The sequence below is a fragment of the Podarcis vaucheri genome, assembly GCF_965113315.1.
Source record: "Podarcis vaucheri genome assembly, chromosome: 7".
Classification (NCBI taxonomy): domain Eukaryota; kingdom Metazoa; phylum Chordata; class Lepidosauria; order Squamata; family Lacertidae; genus Podarcis; species Podarcis vaucheri.
This window is the reverse complement of record NC_138765.1, coordinates 19,681,333-19,707,772: the sequence shown is the minus strand read 5'-3', so window position 1 is coordinate 19,707,772 and position 26,440 is coordinate 19,681,333. Positions and strand designations below refer to the sequence as shown.

The window sequence follows — 26,440 nt, the reverse complement described above, 5'->3', positions numbered from 1 at the left end:
TCAGAAGTAGGGCTGAAGGAGAAATTTAACCCAGTTTGCCTTTACAGGGGAACCTACATAATGCACAGTTCCCAAAACAATATGCAAACTGAAGCAGCCATCCTTCAAAATCTGCCCTTTGAATTTTGCAATGCAGTTCTCCATCAAAGTATTGCATACAAAGATGCATATACTGGGGTAAAGGGTGCATAAAGATACAAACAGTAGCAAAAAGAGCATACAAAATTACAGAAAACTGCTTTGCAGAAATATGCATAATAGGCGAAAATTGCACACAAAAAAGGTCAATATTAGGGAAAATCCGCACTGAAATGAGGGCGAATCCTCATGATAATTTTTAAAAATGAAATTTCCCGACTAATGAGGAAATGTGGGAAACTGGATTTAAAAGTGGGCAAATTAGAAACTGAGAAAAACTAAAATGGACAGACTTGCCCACCCCTACTCATAAGTAAGTCCTATTAACTTCAATGGGGCTTACTCCCAGCCTTAGCTGGATATCCCAGACGTGGAAAAGGCGCAGAGAAGGGCAGTCAAAATGATCAGTTCTTCTATGACTAAAAGATTACAATTGCTGGGGATTTTTAATTTAGAGGGGAAAGTGAGGAATGGGGGAGCTTGACAGAAGTGTATCAAACTAGGCTTGATGTAGAGAAAGCAGACGGAACAAAGATTTGATCATAATGCTAGAAGCTGCAGGCATCCAATTAAGCAGAATGGTAGGAGATTCAGGGCAAGAGAACTGCAACAGAGCATCTCTGTCTTGCAAGGACTCGGACTGTTTTCATGCAAAAACAGAAGCTCTAGCACTGCCCTATGACCCTCACAAAGTAAGATTTAACCGCCAGTCGAATCAACTTTTGTATGTGGATTGGTGATGTGGGGCAGCATCTAATCCTTTGCCTCAGGCAGCATAATATTTTGGGCTGCCCCTAGCCATGAGGGGTGAAGCTCCGTGTTGCTGGATTCCTCCCCATCTCAAGGCTGTTGAAAGCTCATCCAAAAAACCCAGTTAAAGGGTCCCCTTTAACTTCCTTGCTGCAACGTGAAGATGTCGAAACGCCAGGCTCCTGGCAAAAGTCTCCAAGGCCTGGAGAAACTGGAATAAAGAGCCTTGCAAGAGACTAAAATAGCGCAAGAAAACACACCCTTCTGGGCTCCCTCCCTCGCCAGGAATTGCAAATTGATGGAAGGGGAAAGCAGACTATGGCAAATGTGATGTGCAATGGGGCACCTCGACTCCCATCATTGTAGAATGCACAAAAAAGGATACATTTCCTACAAAAGAGACACAAAACTTTTGATTCCTGAATATGCTAAAGCTATCCCATATTAGAAGCGGTGGGAAAGCCAGCTGTATTTTTATTTTATCACAGGTTTTTATGGGCATTTCTTTACTACATATTGTTTCCTCCTTCTTTGTATTCTTGCCCTCGCTTCCCTGTCCCCCACTCCCAATATTTGTACATTTCTAAGAGTAAACACACCTTTTTTCTTTTTCATTTTAGCAGGGGGGATACAGCTTATACCAAGTAAGGACATCTTGGGTGGGTGAGTATAGAAGTTTTTGTTCTGCGGTGCTTCCTCAATGTTACTACTGTCTGGAGCAGCACTCACTATAGCAGAACAACACCCCGCCCCCCTGCAAACACAAACCAGAATATTCGTAGGGCAAAAACTTGCAGTATTTCAGCAGGATGTTATGGAGAATTGGAATCAAAGCAGTATGCTGACCACAAAAAACTTTTGCAGGCACAAACAGTTATTGAACGCAGGACTTTTACACCCTGATGCCATCAATACACGTGGGCTCTGGGCACATTAATACCTTAAAATTCAGTTAGCACCACCTTAAGACCCTCCAAGTGTCCCTATTTTCTAGGGGCGTCCCTGATTTAGAGAAGTCATCCCAGTTTCTGATTTGATCCCAGAATGCCCCACTTTTCCTTAGGATGTCCCTATTTTCATTGGAGAAATGGTGGAGGGTATGGAGTTATCTAGTTAGCTAGTGATGTCTGGAAGTGAGAGCTGGACCATAAAGAAGACTGATCGCCGAAGAATTGATTCTTTTGAATTATGGTGCTGGAGGAGACTCTTGAGAGTCCCATGGACTGCAAGAAGATCAAACCTCTCCATTCTTAAGGAAATCAGCCCTGAGTGCTCACTGGAAGGGCAGATCCTGAAACTGAGGCTCCAAGACTTTGGCCACCTCATGAGAAGAGAAGACTCCCTGGAAAAGACCCTGATGTTGGGAAAGATGGAAGGCACAAGGAGAAGGGGACGACAGAGGGCAAGATGGTTGGATAGTGTTTTCAAAGCTACCAGCATGAGTTTGACCAAACTGCAGGAGGCAGTGGAAGACAGGAGTGCCTGGCATGCTCTGGTCCATGGGGTCACAAAGAGTCAGACACGACTAAATGACTAAACAACAACAGCAACAACATGGAGTTATCTGACCCCCGAGCAGTCTGAAAGAAATCCTGTATTAGGGAAGTTTTTATTTAAAAAATGGTTAATGTTTTATTATGTTTTTATATATGTTGGAAGCTGCTCAGAGCGGCTGGGGCAACCCAGTAAGATGTGTGAGGTATAAATAGTACAATTATCATTATGAAATGGGACGTCCCTATTTTCATTGGAGAAATGTTGGAGCGTATGCACATTCACCACTTTAAACAGTCAAGGCTTCTCCCCCAAAGAATTCTGGGACCTGTAGTTTGTTAAGGGTGCTGAGAGTTGTGACCAGTCCCCTATTCCTCTCACGGAGCTACAATTCACAGAGCAGTTTAACAACCGATCCCTCTTTTTTCAGCGTACTCTGGAAACTGTACATCTGGAAAGAGAATGGGATGTGTGCATCTGTTAACAATTCTCAGCCCCTTTCACAAACTACAGCTCCCAGAATTCTTTGGGGGAATGCCATGACTGTTCAAAGTGGTCTCATATTGCTTTAGAGCAGGCATCCCCAACCTGCGGACCTCGAGATGTTTTGGCCTACAACTCCCATGATCCCTAGCTAACAGGACCAGTGGTCAGGGATGATGGGAATTGTAGTCCAAAACATCTGGAGGGACGAAGGTTGGGGATGCCTGCTTTAGAGGCATGGTGTGAATCAGAGTCACATTTACCAACTTTGGCACAATGTTTTCCCATAATATTTTGTTCTATAGCAGGAGTCAGCAAACCTTTTCAGCAGGGGGCTGGTCCACTGTCCCTCAGACCTTGTGTGGGGCCAGACTATTTTTTTTTTTTGGGGGGGGGGAATGAATGAATTCCTATGCCCCGCAAATAACTCAGAGATGCATTTTAAATAAAAGCACACATTCTACTCATGTAAAAAGACGCTGATTCCCGGACCATCCGCGGGCCGGATTTAGAAGGCGACTGGGCCGAATCCAGCCCCCGGGCCTTAGTTTGCCTACCCATGTTCTATAGGGAAGGAAAACATTCTTTTTATAGATTCGGATTGGAACTGGCATTGGGCAAAATGCATCGAAATGTAGTATTTCAGACAGGATAGATGCTGGCTCTGTGTGCACCACTTCCTAAGCGAGTGGTGGGAGCACACTGGGTGCGGCGAGAGCCACCTCAAACCCCAAGCCGCCTCTGGATAGAACAGGTTTGCTCTGGAGTTCATCCACAGGCTCACTGGGATGCAGCAGGCACACACAGAGAGAGACACACAAAGGCGCATGAGCCAGTGAGCACTTGGCCCCCGAAGGTGCTGGCAGGCGGCCAAGTCCCAGCTCCCAGCCTCTGTGGCGAGCACCAGAACCTCAAACGCCAGGCAGTCACCTCTAGCACGGCTCAGTTAATTGTTGCCTGCAGCTGAGAGCCCCCCAATCCTTTGGGATTTGAGATAGCCCACTCCCCTCCACAGAAAAAAAGCACACAAAAACCACCAGCAGCCCCCTCTTCACTGCTTGTATCCTGGCTGCCAAATGACAGACATCTGCACCCTCCCCTCGCTCAGGCCTGAAGCCCACCACAGAGGCAGGGCTCTGTGTCATCAGCAGCATCACCACCAAGAGCGCACAATGTTCTAGCGATGCATGGAGAGGTGGCCTCAGGGCGATCTAGCTGCTGTCCACACCAATTTGAAGCCGCTGCCTCTCACCCCCCTCCCCTCCCTTGCTTGCACCCCGCCGGCTAAATAGCGCTTAATTTCTAAAGCAAAAGAGGGGGTGGGGAAGAGGCAGTTGCAAAGTTACGCCTTCCCATCTGAAAAAAGGCTGCCCTGATGAGTGGAGGCTGTCTATGACTCATTATGGGCACTGCACATGTTGTGTGTTCTCTCCCTTCCTAAGCGAAGTCCGCCGCTTGTGGCACTCGCATTCTCCGACCCCATCTACATACAGGCCGGGAGCAGCTAGCTGTGGTTTCGCAAAGCACATGCGCTGAGTGGGGGTGAGGTTGCCAACTGACCGGCCTGGCCTATTGTTGCTGTGCTTTTCATGGCAACTTGATGGCCCACAGACTGTCTCGCCAGAGTGGCGCATGCTTTAGTTATCTCCCACTTGGACTACTGCAATATGCTCTACGTGGGGCTACCTTTGAAAGTGAGCCGGAAACTACAATTAATCCAGAATGCGGCAGCTAGACTGGTGACTGGGAGTGGCCATCAAGACCACATAACACTAGTTCTGAAAGACCTACATTGCCTCCTAGAATGCTTCGAAGCACAATTCAAAGTCTTGGTTGTGACCTTTAAAGCCCTAAATGCCCTCGGCCCAGTATACCTAAAGGAGCGTCTCTACCCCCATCATTCAACTGAGGTCCAGCTCCAAGGGCCTTCTGGCAGTTCCCTCCCTGCAAGAAGCGAGGTTACAGGGAACCAGGCAGAGGAAATAAACAACTCTCTGACTTTTAGAAGACATCTGAAGGCAGCCCTGTTTAGGGAAGTTTTTAATGTTTGATGTTTTATCATGTTTTTAATATTCTGTTGGGAGCCGTTCAGAGTGGCTGGGGAAACCCAGCCAGATGGGCGGGGTATAAATAATAAATTATTATTATTATTGTTATTGTTATGGGTCGAACTCCCTTGACCCAGGGCAGCTAGTGGCGCAATGGGTTAGTGTGTTTGGCTATTAACCAGAAGGTTAGTCGTTTGAGCCCACCCAGGGGTGGCTATGGACAGGATTCTTGGATTCCACGGGGTTAGGCTAGATGACCCCTGAGGTCCTTTCAAACTCAACAATTCCGTGAGTTTATTCCTCTCTTTTTTTAACCATCTCCTGCTACTGTCTGAAGATTATCCTGTTCAAAGGCAAAGGGCAAAGAGCTGGGCAGGGAGGTTGGCATCCCTAACACTCTATGCATGATCTTGTGTCCAGAATAGGCATACATACCCAAGGACCACATGTTCTGAATTTTAAATTGCTGTCACCCACCATGGTGAAGAGCAGGTAATAAATTCCAATATAATAATAATTAATATGTTGAGCTGTATGCGGGTTGCAAGCTCATCTTATGCAGTGTGTGCTTTCTGGATAAGAAATGGGTGAGGTGCAAAGTAGCCATAGGGGAGGGGATACTCTGTACATTCTCAGGAGCACCCTGTACTTTAGCATCCTCCCTTGTTCCAGGGATGAGTACGATTCAGTTTAAATCTTGCCACTGAGCTACAACTCCCTACAAGCAATCCTTTATTCAATCAACAAAACCTAGATGCCGCTTGGTTGTAAACAGAACCTCTCGGAGGTTTAGAAAAACAGACGTGAGCATTGCCGATAAAAGACAAATGCTAAAAACAGATATTTTGAAAATTGGAAACATAATTAAAATCAGCAATAAGCTAATACAAAATTAAAATGCATGCCAGCACCCTACACGCCTGGAAACAAAAATGCTTAAAGCAGGTGCCAAAACGAATGCAGGGAAGGCAATGTCAATAGGCAGAGATTTCCGAAATGTAGGTGCTGCTATGCTAAAAGGTTGATTTTTTTGCAAACGCAGAGGAAATATAATGTGGCACCTGTAAGAGGACCAGTCCCACAGACTGAAGCAGCCCTCAGGTAACCTGGTCCCAAGCTGTTAAGGGCTTTATATACCAAGAGTAACACCCTGAACTTTGTTGGGTATCAAATGGGCAGCCAGTGTTCTGCGTGCCCCTTTCTTTATCCATATCTGCCCACTTCCTGTCTGCTTGTTTCTTACTCCTGTCCTCTGCGGCCCTCGATGTGTGCTGGCATTCTAGCCCCAGCCATTTCTTGCACCATGCCTTGCATGTGCATAGGCCCTTTGTGAATAAGAGGCTCATGCAGAGGTTTCTCCCTTGGGATCTAAGCAGCCGGCTCGGTGGCAGGTTTTATCCCCAGCATCTCCAGGTAGGGCTGGGGAAAAAGATCCTGTCTGAGATCCTGCAGAGCTGCTGCTAGTCAAATACTGAGAGATGGACCAAGCTGCCTCCAGAGCAGGGCTGCTGCTTCCTCTGCATCTCCTTGCTTCACCTCAGCCCTCCCTGCTGCCCACTCTTCCCAGCCCCTGAGACTTGACAAGGTTTGGCAGGCTTCCTACCATCAAGCAATATGCAAATTCAAAGAAATATAGGTGGGTGTGCTCTTGCACCCAGTCTTGTATTTAACTACTTGCCTGGTTGCCACAGGTGACCAGGAATTCCATGCAGGCGAGCAAGCAGGCTGGTAGAAGAGGGACCGATTGCTTCAGAGCTGCCATTGAGGGTCAACCTAGTTGGTCATCTGCTTGGAGACCACATCCCAGTTGCAGGCTCACTGACCTGCTGTTTCTCTTCCTCACTGCAAGCTCCTTGTCCACCACCCCTCGTTCTGGCTCAGTCAGTGGTAGATCAGAAAACCAAGGAGGATCAGTAGATGCCTCTGCCTATCTGCTCACTCATTAGCTTTGGTTTTCTGCCTGCGAAGGAGCAGGGTGTGATGATAAGAGCAGGGGAGACCAAGGCTCATAGTGGGAGGGGGCAGGTCAGCTGGTCCCAAGGCGCTAAGGGCTTTATATACTATTTGTAACACCTTGAACAGGGTGTGTGGTGATCTGTCTCTCCTCCACCAGCCCTCTTGTTGGAAGTCGGTTGTTGATGTTGTTATGAACCTGCTCAGTGTGTAGAGCAGGGGTGGGCAACCGGTGGCCTTCTAAGACATTCCCATCAGCCACAGCTAGCATGGCTAATGCTCAGGAAGGATGGGAGTTGGAGTCCAGGAAGAGACATTTTGCTTTGCAACTTCATGGTTGGTTCTTCAGTTCAGATTCTCAGGGCAAATGCTTCTGAATTTAAAGACCTTGCGAGCATTTCGCAGGCTGTTCTCCTTTCTGTCTGGATCCTTGGAGGTTATATACCAACAACATCTGGAAGGCCACAGGTTCCTCTTCCCTGGTCTAAAAGCTCCTGCTCAAGTCCTGCTTGTGTAAACAATAACACGCAACACGATGGCTAATAATTTGTTGTTGTTTAGTCGTTTAGTCGTGTCCGACTCTTCGTGACCCCATGGACCAGAGCATGCCAAGCACACCTGTCTTCCACTGAATCTTTATAACATAATATTCTTTCAAAGTTCATAAACAGAAGAACTATATATATAAAGGAAACCACAAATAATGAGATTCAAATGAATGTTAGGCGCGGTCAGTCTCTAAGGTGGAGGCAAAAAGCCTTTCCAAAGTCAATGTCCTACAACTGTGTGATGGTAGGTGCTCTGGGCGTAGCAGTACGGTACTCCGAGCACAGCAGCAAACAGAACAGTTTTTCCAGATAATAAACTGTTTCAAATATTATTTTTCATCAGCAAATAACTGTCCTAAAAGGTACAACAAATAGCCATGGATCCAGCAATCACCGAAAAGTGTAGCAAGCTGCTGCTGAAGAATCATCTTTGAAACAGTTTATTTATTTGTGGTTTCCTCTGGCCTCGGTGAGAACAGGATGCCGGGCTAGATATGCTCGGCCGCGAAAGTTCTAATAGCACAAGGATGGAAGACTGAAGAAACCCCAACTAAAGAATCATGGCAAGAAAAATTGATGGACTATGCAGAACTGGCAAAACTGGCATACAAGCTATGGGACAAGGATAGCTGTGACTTTAAAGAAGAATGGGAACCCTTTACAAAGTATTTGAAGACGCAACAAAGAGAACTGGACTCCTTCGCTGGCTTTGAATAAACATTCACAAACTTTTTATTGATAATAATCAGCTAAATAGTTTGAGGATCTATACAACTGTGTAACATGCAGAAAACAGCATTCTCAGAGAAATCAAAGACTGGAACTGAGGGAAGATGGGGGTGGGGGTGGGTTTTGTGTGGGAGGGTGGGGTGAGGGAGGAAAAATGGGGGGGATAAGGATGGTATATTTCTGGATAATATGTTTTGTTTTAATTTTGAATTTAAAAAGTTGGGGTGTTTTTTTTTTTAAAAAAAGATATGTTTTTCGTCTTTGGTCCAGCAGGGTTCTCCTTGTTGCAGGAAATTAAAATGTCAGTCACCCAGCTGAAGTGTCCTTCCGGCCTGCCATTCTGACCAACCCCAGGAGGCGGGATGTAGCCACCCTTTTATTTTCCCACAATGCCCTAACTGTAGCACCACTCTGGGGCATTGTGGGAAATTAAATGGGTGACCACTTCCTGCCTCCTTCTGCAGCTTAGGGAGCTGCTACCATAGCCTGGTAAACCTGCCCACTGACTGAGGAGTGGGGACATCAGATGGCATTTCACTCAAGTCCCCCCTCCCCCAAAAACCCCACACCCTGGAAGAGGACCTGCCTAGTATTCTGATTAATGTTAAAATTATTTTTCTGGCTTTTCTGGATGAAGAAGTCGAGGGTAGGTTGGGGCTGCTGGCTTTCAGGAACGGCAACCCATATTTGCTAACGTTGAACATGGATTTGGAAATCTGCCTGGACATTTTCAAATGCACATGAAATTTTCGGTTCAGTATCCCATTGCTGGCAAACCTACTAATGGTCACCCATATGAATTGCAGCACACAGACTAGCACTGAAAAAAACAACAACCGATTGAAAGGCAAAAGGCCACACACAGGCACACTTTCAAAAAAACAAAACAAGTTATCTGTGCAGCTGTAATTACAAGCCCTTCGATCTGTTCTGACACACCCCTCTCTCTTTCTCTGCAAAACTCCCTCTCTCTGTCCCTATGGGCTCCCTCTCCCAAACCATTCCTATCTCCACCCACCCTGACCTTATCTGTTCATCTCTGCTCCTGGCATACATTGCTCTCTGGACATTTAAAACAATCCGTCTCCCTGCTGTGGACATCCATGCACGCCGCATCATAGAGCCTCAAATCCCCATCTCCCTGCTTATTATTCTCTCCCTAACATCTTCCCACCTCAGGCAAGAGGTTGGGCCAAGAACATGGGTAGGCAAACTAAGGCCCGGGGGCCGGATCCAGCCCAATCGCCTTCTAAATCCGGCCAGCGGACAGTCCGGGAATCAGTGTGTTTTTACATGAATAGAATGGGTCCTTTTATTTAAAATGCATCTCTAGGTTATTTGTGGGGCATAGGAATTTATTTCCCCCCCAAAAAAAAATATAGTCCAGCCCCCCACAAGGTCTGAGGGACAGTGGACCAGCCCCCTGCTGAAAAAGTCTGCTGACCCCTGGCCAAGAGGATAACAGTCCAAGGGCCAATATGGCATAGTGGTTAGAGTGTCAGGACTAGGACCTGGGAGACAAGGGTTTGAATCCCCACTCAGCCAGGAATCCCACTGGGTGACCTTGGGCCAGGCTTCCTCAACCTCGGCCCTCCAGATGTTTTTGGCCTACAACTCCCATGATCCCTAGCTAGCAGGACCAGTGTTCAGGGATGATGGGAATTGTAGTCTCAAAACATGGGCCGAGGTTGAGGAAGCCTGCTTTGGGCCAACCACTGCCTCTCAGCCTAACCTTCCTCAGAGGGTTGTTGTGGGGATTAGATGAGGAGAGAGAGAACCACGTTTTGCCACCTTGATCTCCTTAAAGAAAAAATATGGGACGTGAATGCAATAAATACATAACACAACCTGACCAGGGTTGGGCAAACAGGTCTACTTCAGTTTCTCATTTTTCCAAACATCCACATTCCCACATCAGTTTGCAATGTATTTATTTTATTTTTTAATAAAGAAGTCCTCATGGAGGTTGCTCAGCATTTTAGTTGCTCCTAACGTACGCATGCACATATGCAATTTTTGCCTAACGTAACACATTTTCCCAAAGCAGCTTCCACGGCAAAACCAAACTTCCAGTTTGGTGGCAAGCAAACCTGATTATGGGCTTCTCTATGGTGGTTGTTCAATTAAGGCCGAAATCTTACAAATACTTTACCTGAGAGCATGCCCCATCATTGGTGCCAAGTCCAGGGGCCCCTGGGGGCCCAGACACTCAAATCCCCCCCCACAGTACTTTCTGTATCTTGGAAAATATGGCATTGTCACAGTCCAAGACCACATGCTAGCCAGCCAAAAGCACTCAAGAGGGGCCAGAAAAAGGGTGTGGCCTGGGAAGAACTCCAAGGCCCATATAGAGAGACCTTGAGGGCCACATCTGCTCTCCTTAGGCCTGTGGCTCCCCACCCCTGGATTAATCAATGAAATCTGCATACCTTTGCATACTTGAGAGGAGGGGAATCATTCTAAAGAAATGGAGCATAGTGCGAGACCAGGGTTCAAATCCTCACTTAGCTGTGAACCTAACTGGGAGACTGTGGGCTAGTCACTACCTGTCAGCCCTGCCTACCTCAAAGCAGTGGCGTAGCGTGGGTTGTCAGCACCCGGGGCAAGGCAAGTAATTTGCGCCCCCTAACCCGTGGATTTGCGCCCCCTAACCCATGGATTTGCGCCCCCTAACCCTAACCCCCAGATGTTGCGCCCGGTGCGGCCGGGCCACCCCTGCACCCCCCACGCTACGCCACTGCCTCAAAGGGTTGTTGAGAGGATAAAATGAGATGGGGAAGAACCACCTTCAGCTCCTTGGAGAAAAAGGTGGGATATGAATAAAACAAACAGCAAATAACAACATCAACGGCCCACACCCCCTACTTTCTTGTTCATGGGTCAAATACAGCAGGCATCCTCTTAAGAAGAGGCAAAGACCCCTGTTCAAAAAATGTGGGAAATCACCATTTCATTTTAAAGTATTTTCAGCAACCCACAACATTTCTCATCGATCCATCCAACCGATTGACCAGCACAGTATTGCAGCCCTGGAAAACTCCCTGTTTTCGTTTGAAGCATGACTTTCTCCAAATGTCGTGGGCATGGGAGGGAAGTAGTGGCTAGTGGCTAGAGGCTTAGAGCAAAGGGCAGAGTTCTTCTGGGGCCTTTTATCCCTCCGCCTGAGAGGGCAGCAGAGTCTTAGCAGCTTCTCTCCAGTTGTTGTCCTTATCTGTGGGAAGGATCTGGGGGTCTATGCTGGTTTTTCCTTTGAAGGCGGTGGGGGAGGTAATCCAGCTCAGGATTTTCGAAACGGGGTCCTAGAGGGGCGAGTCTCCCTTCTCGGGGCAGGAGAGGGTTCTTTGCAGGCTCGAGCTGGGAGGTTGAGAGAATCTGCTTTCCCTAGCTGTCAAAATCTCCGCAGATTTGCGGGAGAGGAGAAGCCTCTTGGGTTCTGCCTTCAGCTACAGGAGGGGAGCAGCGGTGTGGGTAGGGGGCAAGAGAAGAAGAAGAAGAAGAAGAAGAAGAAGAAGAAGAAGAAGAAGAAGAAGAAGAAGAAGAAGGGCTAGCCGAGGTCCCCACCTCGGACTCCTGGGTTCTTTCCTCTAGTAAACTACTAGTAAACACTTCTCCCTCTCCCAAGCTTTGCTCCCAAGCGACCCCCAACCGAGAAAAGAATGCCCCTTCTCCACCCACTCCAACACACATCCCTCCAAAGGACTCACCTATCACAGACCAGGGGGGTCTCCAGCTGCTGTCCCCCAGCACCTGCAAGCGGGGCAGCTTCCTCCTCACGCTCTATTTCTTCCTCTCTGTGTGTCATTCTCTTTATCATTTCATCCCTCCCTCCCTCCCTCCCTCCCTCTCGTGTCCTCTCCCCGCTCCTGCCAACTATAAATAATCACTTCTCTCTCTCTCTCTCTCCCTCTCTCTCTCATTCTCTCTCTCTGGCCCAGGGCGCTGCAAAGTTTCTGCGCTCCGCTGCTTCCAGCCTTCAGCACCAATTGGCCTTCACTCGCCAACCTGCCTCGCTACCTGCTGGTTTTACCGGCAAAGAGGAATGTTTGGCTATGTGCTCCCGGAGCCGCTGTCCTTTTGAACGCGCACGTCCCCGAACCTTGCACTTTCCCGGTCAAGGAATGTGTACAAAAAAGGCACGCTCTAGGGCGAAAGCGTGCGTAAAAATGCACGCATGGTTGTGACAACGGCGTGCAAGGGTGCAGTATACTGGAGGGATTTCTTGCCGCCAGATATGAGGCAGAAATGGCATGGAAACGTGTGTTTATCGGGAGAGATTTGGGCTAAATCTCTCTCAAAGTTTCATGAGGAAGAGAAAGAGAAAGTGAGAGAGAGATCTGAATTTAGGATTGAGGAAATTAAAAACAGAGAGAAACGGAAATTGACACATTCGCAGATTCCTATCCTTGAAGGCCAATTACTCACTCTTGGCTTAATCTACCTGGTAGGGTTGTTGTTGTGGGGCTAAAAGGGGGAGAGGGAGAACTCTGTATGCCAAGGACAAGTGGAATATAAATGTAAACAAACAAATAATATCCCCTCAGCATTTCTAAAATGTGATTGGAGGCCGTGGCTTCCACCCTTCATGAATCTAGCATCCAGCAAGAGTCTAAATCATAAGACCCTGCCTGGGGAGATGGTGGTCTTTCCTTTACTGGTGGTGTTTAAGCAGAGGCTGTGGGCCATCTGTCAGCGATGCTGTAGGTGCAAGATCCCAGCACTGAGCCAGGAGTCAGGCTGCATGGCCTTCTGGGACCCCTTCCAGCTCTGAAAGGCTATTTATTTCCGTTCTGTTTCTCCTCTCCTCTCTCCTTCCTTCCCCTTTTGCTCCATTCTCATTTTCTGATGCCGTTTCAGCGCATCAGGGACCCTCTGTTAAAGGCCAATGCCAACAGAACTGGGATCAGCCTGGAGTTCAAATCATGTGTTTTTTTGATCCGGGTTGGCATCCCCTGTTCAGGGGAGACTCACTGAAACAGCTAAAGTAGGCCCATTAGTTTCAATGAGCCTACTCTGAGCACGATTTGAGTTGGCCAGAACCCCCATCTGTTTATTTTGCAAAAACCGTATTTATATTAAATGTTTCTTATTGCTCCTTATGGTGGTAGTGATGCTATTGCAGCTCAGGCCCAGCTCACTCATTCAGGGGAATCTGTGGGTCCTCCGAATGCTGCTGGACTGCAACTCCCAGTGTAGGCCCCTGCCTGGTTCCAAAGTATAAGTGCTGCCACATCACTTTTTCACAAAGGCGGAACGAGGATCACGCGGTGCCCATAAGCAGTGCCAGCTCTGCCCATATGACTGTGAGTTCTTACCCACCACAGCTGCAACTTCCTGTGGAACAAAATTTTGGTGCCACTCACATCTTCAGTGTAACAACTTTGATACATCATTTCATTCATGGCCTTTGGAAGGCAAGCATCTGCAGAAGTGCTAAAAAATGGACTGTGCCACTTCAAGTTAGAGTTGAGCACATTTTTTAAAAAATGCTCGTTTACATTTTTTTAAAAAAAACTAACCTCCGTCCAGATCGAAAGGGCTGGCAAAGGGCTATGTTAGTTTTCTCCTTCCAGGGAGTGGGTTTGTTTTTAAAGGCAGGGGAGCATCTAAACTTGTTTTCCCCCACCTCCAGCCTGAAGTGGTACAGTCCATTTCACCCTCCCCACATTTCCTCCTCGGACCAGACCTGAGAGACAAATCATCAAGTGGTCAACACCCATCTGTTCACAAGCATCCCTGGCATGGCTAAGCAAGGCCAGCTGCATATGGGGTTGGGTGGGGGAGAGAACATATGCTTCACATCTAGGAAAAGAGGCGACAGTGCTCAAGAGCGTGATGTCTGATCTGGATACTTTTCTCCCTAATCCACGATGTGAAAATTATCCATAATTATCCTCCACGGTAAGGGAGACGCACTCTGTCCCTGCACAGAGGTGCTGTTGTGTATTCTTACTCCCTGTGTTGCTAGCCTGACTCCTGGCATTGAAGACTGATGCAGGAACCAGCCCCCGGCAACAAGTTAAGGACCAGTGCAGGATGGCGTTGCTGGCAAATGTGGGTTCTGGTTGGCTGCAGGTCCACTAGGTCTAAGATTTGACTCAATGTGCAAAGCCGAGCTAAGAGCCAGGAATTTAACAGGGAATTCCAATGCTGTGTTTATATGGAAGAATCCCTCCTGTATATTGAGTGAGGTTTATTCCACAGACCCTAGTAAGCGTGCCTAGGATGGCATACCCTCCAACATTTTTCCGATGGAAATAGCGATGTCCTATTCAACAATAAATAGTAATAATGATACCCTGATCATCTGACTGGGTGTCCCCAGCCACTCTGGGTGGCTTCCAAAGTATATAAAAGCATAATAAAACATCTAAAAACTTCCCTACATAGGACAGCCTTCAGATATCCTCTAAAGGTTGTCTAGCTACTTATCTACTTGGCTTGGAGGGTAGCAAAGCTCCATACCTGCCAACATTTCTCTGATGAAAATAGGAACGTCTTAAGGAAAAGTGGGATATTCTGGGATCAAATCAGAATCTGGTACGGCTTCTGTAAATCCAGGACTGTCCCTGGAAAATAGGGACACTTGAAGAGTCTGGGATGGCAGCCTTCAATGCCCATGGCATTTTAGTGTGCTTCACTTTGGCTGGCTTATCCCCGCTGCACACAGATGCACAAGAAATGCAAGTGATTTGTGAAATACAGTGGAAATCCCTATACACTTGTTTACAGAATCAGAGTCATCTGGGACTCCCTCTAGTGGTTTTGTTTTTTAAAAAACGAAACAAAAACACTTTGTTGGCATTGATTTCTCTCGGTCTCAGTCTCTCCCCGCCAAACACTCACTCTCGCTTCTCCATACCGAAACTTCCCAATGTCACTATTTTCTAGGGCAAGTCCCTGTTTCCTGATCTGGGGGGAAAACATCCTCTCACTGCTGCTTTTTGGGGGTTGAGGTTAGAGATGCCTTTGGGGGAATAACATACTGTGCCTATATCTGCACTAGAATCAGGCAAAGGCAAACAAACACACACCCTGGAAACTCTAGCTCACTGGTCTGCTGTTGGTGAGTTGGGACCCACTAGTCCACTGTTGGAAGGACAGATCGTGAAGCTGAGGCTCCAATACTTTGGCCACCTCATGAGAAGAGAAGACTCCCTGGAAAAGACCCTGATGTTGGGAAAGAGAAAAGACCCTGATGTTGGGCACAAGGAGAAGGAGACGACAGAGGATGAGATGGTTGGACAGTGTTCTTGAAGCTACCAGCATGAGTTTGACCAAGCTATGGGAGGCCGTGAAAGACAGGAGGGCCTGGCGTGCTCTGGTCCATGGGGTAATGAAGAGTCGGACACGACTAAACAACTAAACAACAACAACAACAACAACAACATGGAGTTATCTGACCCCCGAGCTGTCTGAAAACAATCCTGTATTAGGGAAGTTTTTTTAAAAAAATGTTTAATGTTTTATTATGTTTTTATATATGTTGGAAGCTGCTCAGAGCGGCTGGGGCAACCCAGTAAGATGTGTGGGGTATAAATAGTACAATTATCATTATGAAATGGGACGTCCCTATTTTCATTGGAGAAATTTTGGAGGGTATGCACATTCACGACACAATGATACCACTTTAAACAGTCAAGGCTCCCCCCCAATGAATTCTGGGACCTGTAGTTTGTTAAGGGTGCTGAGAGTTGTTACCAGTCCCCCATTCCTCTCACAGAGCTACAATTCACAGAGCAGTTTAACAACCAAGATGGTTGGACAGTGTTCTCGAACGAACATGAGTTTGACCAAGCTACGGGAGGCAGTGGAAGACAGGAGTGCGTGGCATGCTCTGGTCCATGGGGTCACGAAGAGTCGGACACGACTAAACGACTAAACAACAAGTCCACTGTTTCCCAATCTTGGGTTTCCAGCTGTTTTTGGACTACAATTTCCATCATCCCTGACCTGCTAACTAGGGATGATGGGAGTTCCAGTCCAAAAATAAGCTGGAGACCCGTTTGGGAACCATGGACTAGTGGATCACAGCCTGATCCAAGGTGGGTCGCAACAGGGACACTTCCCACCATGCAAATATATGGTAAAAAGATGAAGAGATGGGTCCCCAAATGCATGTTTAAGTTAAAAGCGGGGCTGGATCTGGAAAGGTAGGAGACTGCAGCTCCAGAAGACAGATCTCTGAGAGAGGGAGTGTGGCAAGAGATGGCGTTTGGACCCATGACTCCTGCCTCTAGACATGCAACCTGCTTTTTTTTAAGCGTGGCTGGTTTGTTGTGGTTGCATTGTTATTGTTTATCATGTGGCCATAGGAAGATGTCGCAAGCAGGCAGGGCCGGCCCTGCTGTTAGGCAGAGCTAGGCCTGGTCCACACTTCCTTTCATCTCGTGATTTCTAGCCACGGGTCCAAGAGATTCTATTTTTTGTCCCACCATCATGTTCCCTGGGAAAACAACAAATGGAGGACTTTAGTGCAGAAGCCCAGGGCCCCATTTAGCAGGGCTGGCTTAGCACCAGTGCTTTTCATCTAGGTAAAATAAAAGTGCTGGTTTTCACTGGCTAGAAGGGCGTTGACTTGCCCCCCCCCCATGGAAGGAGCGCAGTCATGTGATGTGTTTTGGCCCCCTGCCAAAACATATTGGGGGAGCTAAAACCCCCTCTGCCCCCTATACCCAGTGCCGCTGCCAGCAAGCATGTGGAGGAGGGGCGTGGCCTGAAGCTAAGGCTGGGCAGTGAGGTCAGGCTAGCCACTTGATGCTCCTTTGCCCACCCACCCAGGTGAATAGGCCTCCCCATACCGGCTTTGAGAAGGAGGCAGCAGAGCTTCAGGATCCTGCCAGAGCATTGCACCCCTAAGTGAGGCAAATGCTTCCTGGCCTTGGGGAAGGAGACATGATGCTCTGAAGGGGTCAGAGAGTCCTTCCACCTCCTTCCTCCCCCCCCCCCAAGTGGTGGTACTGTGTATTGCTGTATGCAACCAGGAAAAAGCACTGCTTCCCACATTTTGAGGTAAAATAAGCAACGCCCATTAGCTGCTGGTATGCGATTGAATCCCACCGCTTCTAAAGCGGGGGCTTTCCACAAGACTGTGAAGGTCTAAGGGCCTTTCCAGAGCATCGCTAAATTTGTGCAGGATTCAATCACACAGTTTCAGGCCCTGCGATTTAAGTTGTTTTGGTGCTTTTGTGCAACAAACCTGTTTGCATACCCACACACCCCGGGACTTTTTTGCAATAAGGAAATGGAAAATGCACTGGAAAGTGTGAGAGAACAACAACTTGGCACAATGTTGTCTAACCTCCCCGCAAGCAAAATGGAACGAATGCTCAATAAACAGCCATCTAACCTCCCTGCAAAGTTTGTGCAAACTGATCTTGATGAATGCTCAACAAGCAGGTCAACTGGAAGTGAGCTAAGATTACCTAAGTGCACCTCTGCCTTAGAGCCGTTGTAGAGGATCAACAGGGGCAGTTTCATTCCATGGGAGAACAGAGATGTGAGTACCAGGCAGTCTTGCCCTGCACTCCTCAAGCCAGAGTCTGCTAAAGCTCCCATCGTTCCCAGCCAGCATGGCCAATGGGATGGGCGAATCAATTGATTTTGGTTTCTTTCAGTTTCCCAGTTTTCAAGACTTGAGTTCAGCACTCCACATTCCCACATCAGTTTGTGGTTTTTTTAAAAAAGTCCTCATGAAAATCCACCAGCATTTTAGGGCAAATTTATCCTAATAGGCACATTTTTGCATGCAATTTAATAATAATAATTGTGCATGATATACACACTTTTGCAAAGTGCTCCCCCCACAATATAATACATTTTTAATGTCCCTTTCACCAACATATCCATTTTTATGGACACTTTGCCCCAGAATATGCACTCGGCTGGAGGGCTGCATTGCAACATTTGGAGAAACCCTGTGCAGTATTTGGAAATCCACAAACGGCTTGATAAATCTCTGGTGGCCATTAAAACGGGGACATTTTCATCCCCATGAAGAGTACATATTGCTTCAGAAAGTGTGAAATGGGTAGATTTTCCTTTAAATGCAAACCAATAGGTCAGGGATGATGGGAGCTGAAGTCCACAGCATCTGGCTGCTGCCACATTGGCCACTTCTGCCCAATACGGGCTCTCTGCCCTCTGAGTGATTTGAAGTAGGTCACTGAGGCTTGTTTAACAATAGCAAATACACACACACAGACACACCACCACAACCAAAAATGAGGCTGCCAAGATGAAAAAACCAAGCTGGGGGCAGGGACCACAAATGGATTTTGATGTGGAAAAACGAAACAAAACTGCAGGCACTTCCAGACTGGGTGGGATTTAATCAGCAAACTCAGGTTGCACTGCTGAAGTTGATTTGATGCTCTTATGCTAGAAATCCCAGTGTCCCTCTACATCCCTGAAGAATGATGGAGAACTGCACTGGAAAGTGTGGAATGAGAATTTCTTGATGGAACATCTTCTAACATCCCTGCAAACAAACCCAGATCGAACACTGCATCACTGATGTCATCTAACACACCCTGCAAACTTTCGCAGAATCACAGCATTGTAGAAGGGATTCTGAGGGTCATCTAATTCAACACCTGGCAATGAAGGAATCTTGATTAAAGCATCCATGACAGGTAGAACCTCCACTGTCAATCAGTTCTTACAGTCAGAAAGTTCTTCCTGATCTTTAGTTGGTATCTCCTTTCTTGCAACTTGAAGCCATTGGTTTGGGTCCTGGCCTCTTAGAGCAAGAGAAAACAAGCTTGCTCCATCTTTCATGTGACAGCCCTCCAGATATTTGAAGATGGCTATCATATCTCCTCTTAGTCTCCTCTTTTCCATACTCAGTTCCCTCAACCATCCCTCATAAGGCTTGGCTTCCAGACCCCTGGTCATCTTGGCTGCCCTCCTCTGCACACGTCCCAACTTATCAATATCTTTATTGTGGCACCCAGAACTTTGTGCAAAACAATCGTGATGAATGCTGTGCTGGTTAGATCATGCTATTAGAGCTGGTTGGGAGGCCTCATTCGCACAACAAGCAGCTCCTCCAGAAGTCTGGACCTCTTGCAATAAGGAAATGTGCCAGAGAGTGGGGGGGGGGGGTAACAGTGGCTTTGATGCCATGAAATCTGGCCTCCCCTCAACCAAATCAGAATGAATGACCTGGAAGCACCCAGAGATGGACACAACTCTCTCTTCAATTACAAGAATACAAGTGTCCCCATTTTGATCATGACCATTCTGCAAGACATGTGTGCCTAGCAACACAGAGCATGGGAGAAAGAGAGAGAAAGGGGAGGAAGGAGAAAAGGGAGAGGTAGATGGCTCTCTCCTCCTCCTCCTCTTTTATTTCTCCAGAAGCTGACCAATGCCCCCAGGGAACATTCTCCTCTGCTGCATTGGCTAATGCACAAACCAAAGCTTCCAGCTTTTTACTATTCCACACTGGCAGAAGAGGGAGGAGTGGCGGCTGCAGCTGAGGTTGTTAACTCAGTGGCAGCCCCAGCCCCATGGAAGGAAGAGAACTATTCCCCCCTCTCCTCCAAGCACAACTACTCTGGCCTATGAAGTGAAGGGATGTGGTATTAGGAGGTCAAGGGGAGAAGGGCTTATGTCTGGCTGAGCCCACCCCACCTGAACTGGCCAATGGGCTGTAGCCTAAGGAGTGGTGGTGTGTGTGGAGGGAGAGGAAGACACAAGAAAAGCTGGGAGCCCTTAAGAGGACATTCCAGAAAACTCTTCTGTAAATGTTCAGTTTATTTTTTATTATTATTTTAAAAGCCACTTCGTTTTTAGGAATATCACACTATTTCTGGCTGTGGTTCTGGTCAAGAGGTTCCAAGTGCTTAAAAAAAAAATATTAATGCACCTTTGCCACATCTTTCAGGACACATTACTCTCACAAGGTGGCTTACAGGATTATTATTTTTATTTTAAACCATGCAAAATATCAAAACGCTGCAATGAGTTTCCAATACACTGTTTCAGTGTTAAAAACCAGCAGCAGTTAAAAAGTTCACAGCACAGGAAGCAAATTCGCCACAGACCACCGGAATAAAAATAGAAAGCGCAATTCAAAATCGCACTTGCCCAGCTGCCCCCGCAGCAGTTGAAATGCTTTCAGCACAGCTGGTTCATTAAATCCAGCATCCTATTCTCACAGTGGCTTACTAGATGCCTCTGGGAAGCCCGTAAGCAGGACCTGAGCACAAAAGCAACTCTTTCATGTTGGGGTTTCAAGTGAGTGGCCATTCAGAAGCATACTTCGTTTGACAGTGGAGGCAGAGTGCAAGCAGTAGTATTAGTAGCCATTGCTAACCAGGTGATTTTGTGCACTTGCCATGCACTGCAAACTGGCAACTTCAAGGTCTTGCTCCCCCTTGCACCAGCCTCTGATATTTTTGTTTTTAGCACCTGATCACATGCACTTCTGCTGTAGCAAAGGCAGCTACTGGGGTGAGAGTGATTTCCTTGCCTCATTTCTCTCTTTCTCAAAACCCTTTCCTATGGAGCAGAGAGGGAAGTTACGTTCCCTTTCCCCTCCAAATGTTGCGAGCCTACCAGCCCAAGAACACCAGTCAAACAGCATCTGTCACAGGAGCCTGTCAGTCAGTAATCACACAGATCAAAGATGGAGTTGACTCTTCATTAGCACAAACACAACCTCCACAGACTTGGCTGAGTGTTAGGCTTAATGAGCAGAGCAGCTCATTCCCGGTGATCTTCCTCCATGAAAATCAGCTGCTGAGTCTGAAATCCCTCCTCACCAGGGATTTCCCCAAGGAATTGGGGACGCTGCCTGCCTGCAGCCAATGTCTCCTCTGCCCTTTTCATGCCTCTCTGGATCCTGGGAGACCAGTATGGATGGGAGCATGTTGCAGCAGGAGGGGTAGAAACCCATGCTTCTTCACCAGCCTGATTCATCTCTGCCTCTTGGCCTCCCTCCTTTCCTGCTTCAGCTTCTGCCTCTGATTCTGGACTGCTCTCTTCCATAGAGTTTCCCCGCTCACTAAGCAATGTTACCTCTTCACTTTCTGACACCCCATCTTCCCAGTCTTCTCCCTCTTCTCCCTATAACTGCTGTTTCCTCCCACTGCCCCTCTGCATCCAACAAGTCCAGGACAGCATCTTTTTATTTACCTGGCAAGATGTCCCATGGAGTTGAATGGGGATCGCTTCTGAAGAAGCAGAGCGCAGGGGTGGGGAACTTCAGACTCACATGTCTTTATCTGGCCCTTAGGCCACACCCCTTTCACAAGCCACACCCCTCCCTCACCAGCTGTGCTTCACATCCTCCTCGAGTGTCTTTGCCTGGCTGGGAGGCATCCTTGGACTCAGATGGAGACTCCTGCTTGCCTGCATGGAGGATAGTGAGCAGGGAGGGGGGTAGGAGTGTGCTTAGAAACCTGCACCCTGCACAAAGGCAAACTTGTTATTAATTTCTCTGCTCACTTTGGTCTCTGGCCCCGCCCACCTCAGGCATGGTCCCCCCCCCACCTCAGAATGGGATATATCTCTCAAGGGCCCCCCTTTCCTGTGCCTAGGATTGAACTGCGAGCCTCAAATGGCCATCCCTGCAATGTTAGTGGGAAGAGTGGACTGTGTTAGGCGCAAACCTAAAACATCATCACCATCAACATTTCATCTGTATGGCGCCTTTCCATAGTTGAAACTATTCTCAAGGCAGCTTACAACAAGACAAGATTCACATAATTACATACATAACAGAAGTCGTAAACAATAAATACAGCACATCAAAAAGTACACAACCTAACGGAAACAATTTCCACATAAATCGTAAGATCTAAAACTAAAGATACAATAATAATATCAATAAAGGCAACAGCTCTCTCAATACTCCAGCCCAGGAATCTGTTCAACAGCCTCAGCTTTTGTAGCCGGAGTCAGTCAGCACTCCACTCTCCCAGGCCAGATGGGAAAGGGAGCCAGTGTGGTGTAGTGGTTAAGAGCAATAGACTCGTAATCTGGGGAACCGGTAGCCGCTTTGAGACTCCTTCGGGTAGTGATAAAGCGGGATATCAAATCCAAGGGCCAGTCAGGCAGGGTGCAGGTCTTCCAGGGCTCACAGCCAAGATAGTCTCATTTGAAAGAACACAGATAAAAATTAAAAACAACTGAAAAGAGGAGCCCTTGGTGCTAAGCAGCAGCTGCAGTACTTGTGAAGCCTGTCAAGCCCTGCCTCAAGCCAGGTGGAAAGGACCGAGGTGATGCTGAGCAATGTGTGGGCTGTCTATTGCAGAGGCAGCATTTTTAGTTGAGAACGGAAGCAAGGGTTGGAAAGCAGAAATAGCTCCTCTCTGGCTGTTTCCCTTTTCTCCAGCATCCCTCACGTGCTACTGTGCTCAAGTCATCTAAACGCCTCAATATGAGGGCAGGGCGAAGTCTCACAGATGACTAATTACAGTGGATTTCCCCAGTCTGCGGTCACTCCAGATGTTGTCAGGCTCCAGCTTCCATCAGCTTTAGCCAGCGCAGCCAACAAGCCAGGGTTGATGATGATGAGAGGTGGTCCAACAACAAATAGAGGGCGACCCAGACGGCGGCTGTTTGGCGTCAGTTGTAGTTGCAAGGATGAAGACAGGGCAGCATGTATGTGTGTCCAGAAATTCCATGCAAAGAAAAGCTGGATTCTGCAACCTGCATGAATTATCAGGCTAAGCAGATGGATGGATAGTCTCACTGCAGTTTTTATTTGATTTTAAGGATTTATAGGCTACTCTTCAGCTGAAAAAGACACACACGACGGCCTACAAATAATTCAGAATTCTGCGCAAAGAAAACCTGGATCCTGCAACCAGCATAAATTATGAAAATAAGCAAATTTATTTATGTATGAATGCATAGATTATATATTTGTTTTCAAGAATCTATATGCCACTCTTCAATTAAAAAGTACCCTACAAATAAACAAAAAAGAAAATGCTGGGTTTTTTTGGGGGGGGAGGGGGTTATAAGCCATGAGGTTAATTAGGAATGGATCTGTCAGTTTTTGTTTCTCATTTTTCCAAGCCGAAGCACAGCAGTTCACATTTCTCTTTCTATCCTCATGAAAATCCTGTGGCAATTTAGTGCAAATTTCTCCGCATAAACACTTTTTTTTTTGCGGTTTTGATGAACATACAGCTTCCCTGCAAGCAACTTCTTCTGATGCAATTTTGTACACCAATAATATATTATTTATACAGTGGTACCTCGGGTTAAGTACTTAATTCGTTCCGGAGGTCCGTACTTAACCTGAAACTGTTCTTAACCTGAAGCACCACTTTAGCTAATGCTGCTGCTGTGCCGCCGGAGCCAGATTTCTGTTCTTATCCTGAAGCAAAGTTCTTAACCTGAAGCACTATTTCTAGGTTAGCGGAGTGTGTAACCTGAAGCATATGTAACCTGAAGCATATGTAACCTGAAGTACATGCTTTCCCTACTGCATGCATTTCTGCAGCACGCTGTTTGGCTGTTTGTGTATCTGAAGAAGTGTGCGTGCACATGAAAGCTCATACCAGTAACAAACTTAGTTGGTCTCTAAGGTGCTACTGGAAGGAATTTTTTTATTTTGTTTGGCAGGAGAACTGCATCGCAAAATTTGAGGCAGTGCCAATTTTGAAGGCCAGCTGTGTTTCAGTTCACATGCTGACCCGAGAAGAGTGAGGGAAGTAACTGCTCATAAAATGCGAACAAAGATGGAATCCCCCCCCCCCCCCCGCAAATCACTAAGCGTAGTGCACACACAGTTTGCTAAATCTCTCCTGCCTCTGCTTTCAAGCAGTGGGCCAAAATTATACAGTTAGGTTACGCAGACCACTCCAAATCTTTACTGTGCCCCTCCTCTGGCTTAAGAACTTCAGAGTGCTGGTTCAGGTCCTATCAAGTCTAGGATCCTGTTCTTGCATTGGCTACCCTCAAGCCAGACCTGAGCGCTTTCCGCCGCCTATGATTTCCACTGACTGGTATGCAGAAACATTTCTGCCTCTGACCATGGGGGCAGAGTGTAGCCAACCACAAATTAATGTCCTGCTTTGCCCGATACTTAATAAAAGGTAAAGGACCCCTGACTGTTAAGTCCAGTTGCAAACGACTCCGGGGGTTGCAGCACTCATCTTGCTTTACAGGCCGAGGGAGCAGGCGTTTGTCCACAGACAATTTTTCCGGGCCATGCATGGCCAGCATGACTAAGCTACTTCTGGCGCAATGGAACACCGAAACCATAGCAGTACACGGAAATGCTGTTTACCTTTCCGCTGGAGTGGTACCTATTTATCTACTTGCACTGGTATACTTTTGAACTGCTAGGTTGGCAGGAGCTGGGACTGAACAACAGGAGCTCAACCTGTTGTGGGGATTCGAACCGTCGACCTTCTGATCGGCAGGCCCAAGAGGCTCTGTAGTTTAGACCACAGCGCCACCCGCATCCCTTGCCCAATACTTAGGGACCCTCAAAGTCCTCCGAAGCAGAAATCCTGCCATATCCAGATCCTCCAACCACTTCTCTGCCCTGGTATTTTTCGCATCGCCTGTGATGGTGAATGGGACATTGCTACAAATTACCAGTTGTAAATATTTGACTAGAGCCACTCCTTAGTAACTATTGATTGGCAAACGTGCTAAAGATGCCAGTCACACAGAGAAAAAAGCTTGCATATCGCTTTCCCTCGTGTTCGAGGTTGCAAACATTTGGCTGTCCGGCTTTGCCTAACAGGTAAGGACCTCCGTTGTGCTTGCTAGATTCTGGGATGGGGAGGTAGTTTACTGAATAGACATCCATTTCCATTTTTTATGGTTTTAAACTTCTTTCTAGTTGTTGCTTTTCTGCTGTTTTGAAAAGCGTTTTAGCTGCTTGCATTGGGTAACTGGAAATCACCTTGAGACACGTATGTACACAGCAATGTGAAATTAATTGATTAAAACAAAGGTTAGGCTGGGAACGTAGAAAATTTGGGAACCGCTGCCTGATGGGGTGTGCCTCACATTAGTCCTTCAGATGGACTGAACAATGCAATCTGCTGACCACAAGAAGAGCACGAGGGCTTTGAGGCTGAGCTTAGCTTTGCCTTCGCCGCCCCTTACTTAAATCTGAAATTTACTTCTTCATTTTAGAGGGCGTGATTTGTCTGTCAGCTTGCCTGCCTCTCGGGCACACACAAACTGCAGTGTAAGCTACCAAAGAATGTAGAGTCTGCTAAGCAGCTATTCTTCCTGACACAACTTTTATCGTTTTATGATTATTATTAATCAATCCTCTGGCACTTTTTGTGTCCCAACGCGCTTTGTAATTCTTATCTTGTTTATCCTTCCAATAACCCCCTGAGGTAGTTAAGCTGGAGAGATACAGGCCAGTCAAGGTCATCCAATGAGCTCCCCGGATGAAAAGGGATTTGAGCCAGAGGCGCCTGAAGCCCAGATGGCAGCAATTTTCTCTCTCCACCCCCCGCCCTGCCGACCCCGCTGTTGTTTGTGGTGCTAGAATACAGAGGATGCTTCTTTTTGACAGCTCCCTCCATACCCTTTTAAAGGCTGTGTGCTGTTCAACAGGTGCCTCTTATCCACAGGCTTGGTTCACGTCCTTACCATACATTTAAATTACTCTTTAATAAATATATTCTGGGAACTGTAGTTTAAGGGTGCTGGGAATTGTAGCTCTGTGAGAGGTAAACTACAGCTCCTAAGACTCGCTGGGAGGAAATGACTTTTATGTATGCAGCAAAGGATGCAGCGATGTTTGTATGGGATAGCACTGCCCGCCTCTCAAACAACTATTACAAAGGAATGCTCTTTCAGGTCAGGATTCCTATCTGGGCAACTTTCCGGGGGCTGGAGGGCCAGTGAGTTAGGGCCAGAGGCAAAAGCAGGCAGATCAATTGATTCATGTTGTGTACAATAGGCTAGTTGATACACACACCCCTCTCTACCCACCAGCCAAGCAAGCAAGAGGCTTATAATCAGAGTTCAGGGAAACATTTCAGCCACACTCAAGGGATGTGTGGAGCAGGGGCAGTGAGGGGGTGTGGCCTAGTGAGAGGGGGCGTGGCCTGCAAAGAGTTCTGAGGACCAGGTAGAGAGACCGGGGGCGTACACCAATACAGCCTCTGTTGTGGGAGGAAGGACAGCAAGAATGGCAAAATACCTCTAATGGCTAGCAAGTAGGGACATCTCCTTCTGCATGTACCTGTACCCAGAAGTGAAGCTGCAAGGAATATTCAGTGTTATGTTGGAAGGGGATGCCGGGAAACCAGGACTTATGCTCACATGTGGTGGGGGTGTAAATATGTACGGGGAGGAAGG

The 26,440-nt window shown here is 47.3% G+C and overlaps 1 protein-coding gene across 5 annotated transcripts in view; it reads right to left on the bottom strand.

Moving 5' to 3' along the window:
- LOC309537131 (B-cell receptor CD22-like) overlaps positions 1–21,356 on the bottom strand; it is a 30,186-nt gene extending 8,830 nt beyond the window's left edge. For 3 of the 5 annotated variants that reach the window (XM_082231677.1, XM_082231680.1, XM_082231681.1), the window contains exon 1: positions 11,848–11,961. The gene's annotated coding sequence lies outside the window, so the exon portion shown is untranslated. Of the gene's footprint in view, positions 1–11,847; positions 11,962–13,278; positions 13,349–21,283 lie in introns of those variants that run through there. The other 2 variants (XM_082231679.1, XM_082231678.1) reach the window with 2 other exon arrangements.
- Between the last annotated feature and the right edge of the window lie 5,084 nt (positions 21,357–26,440).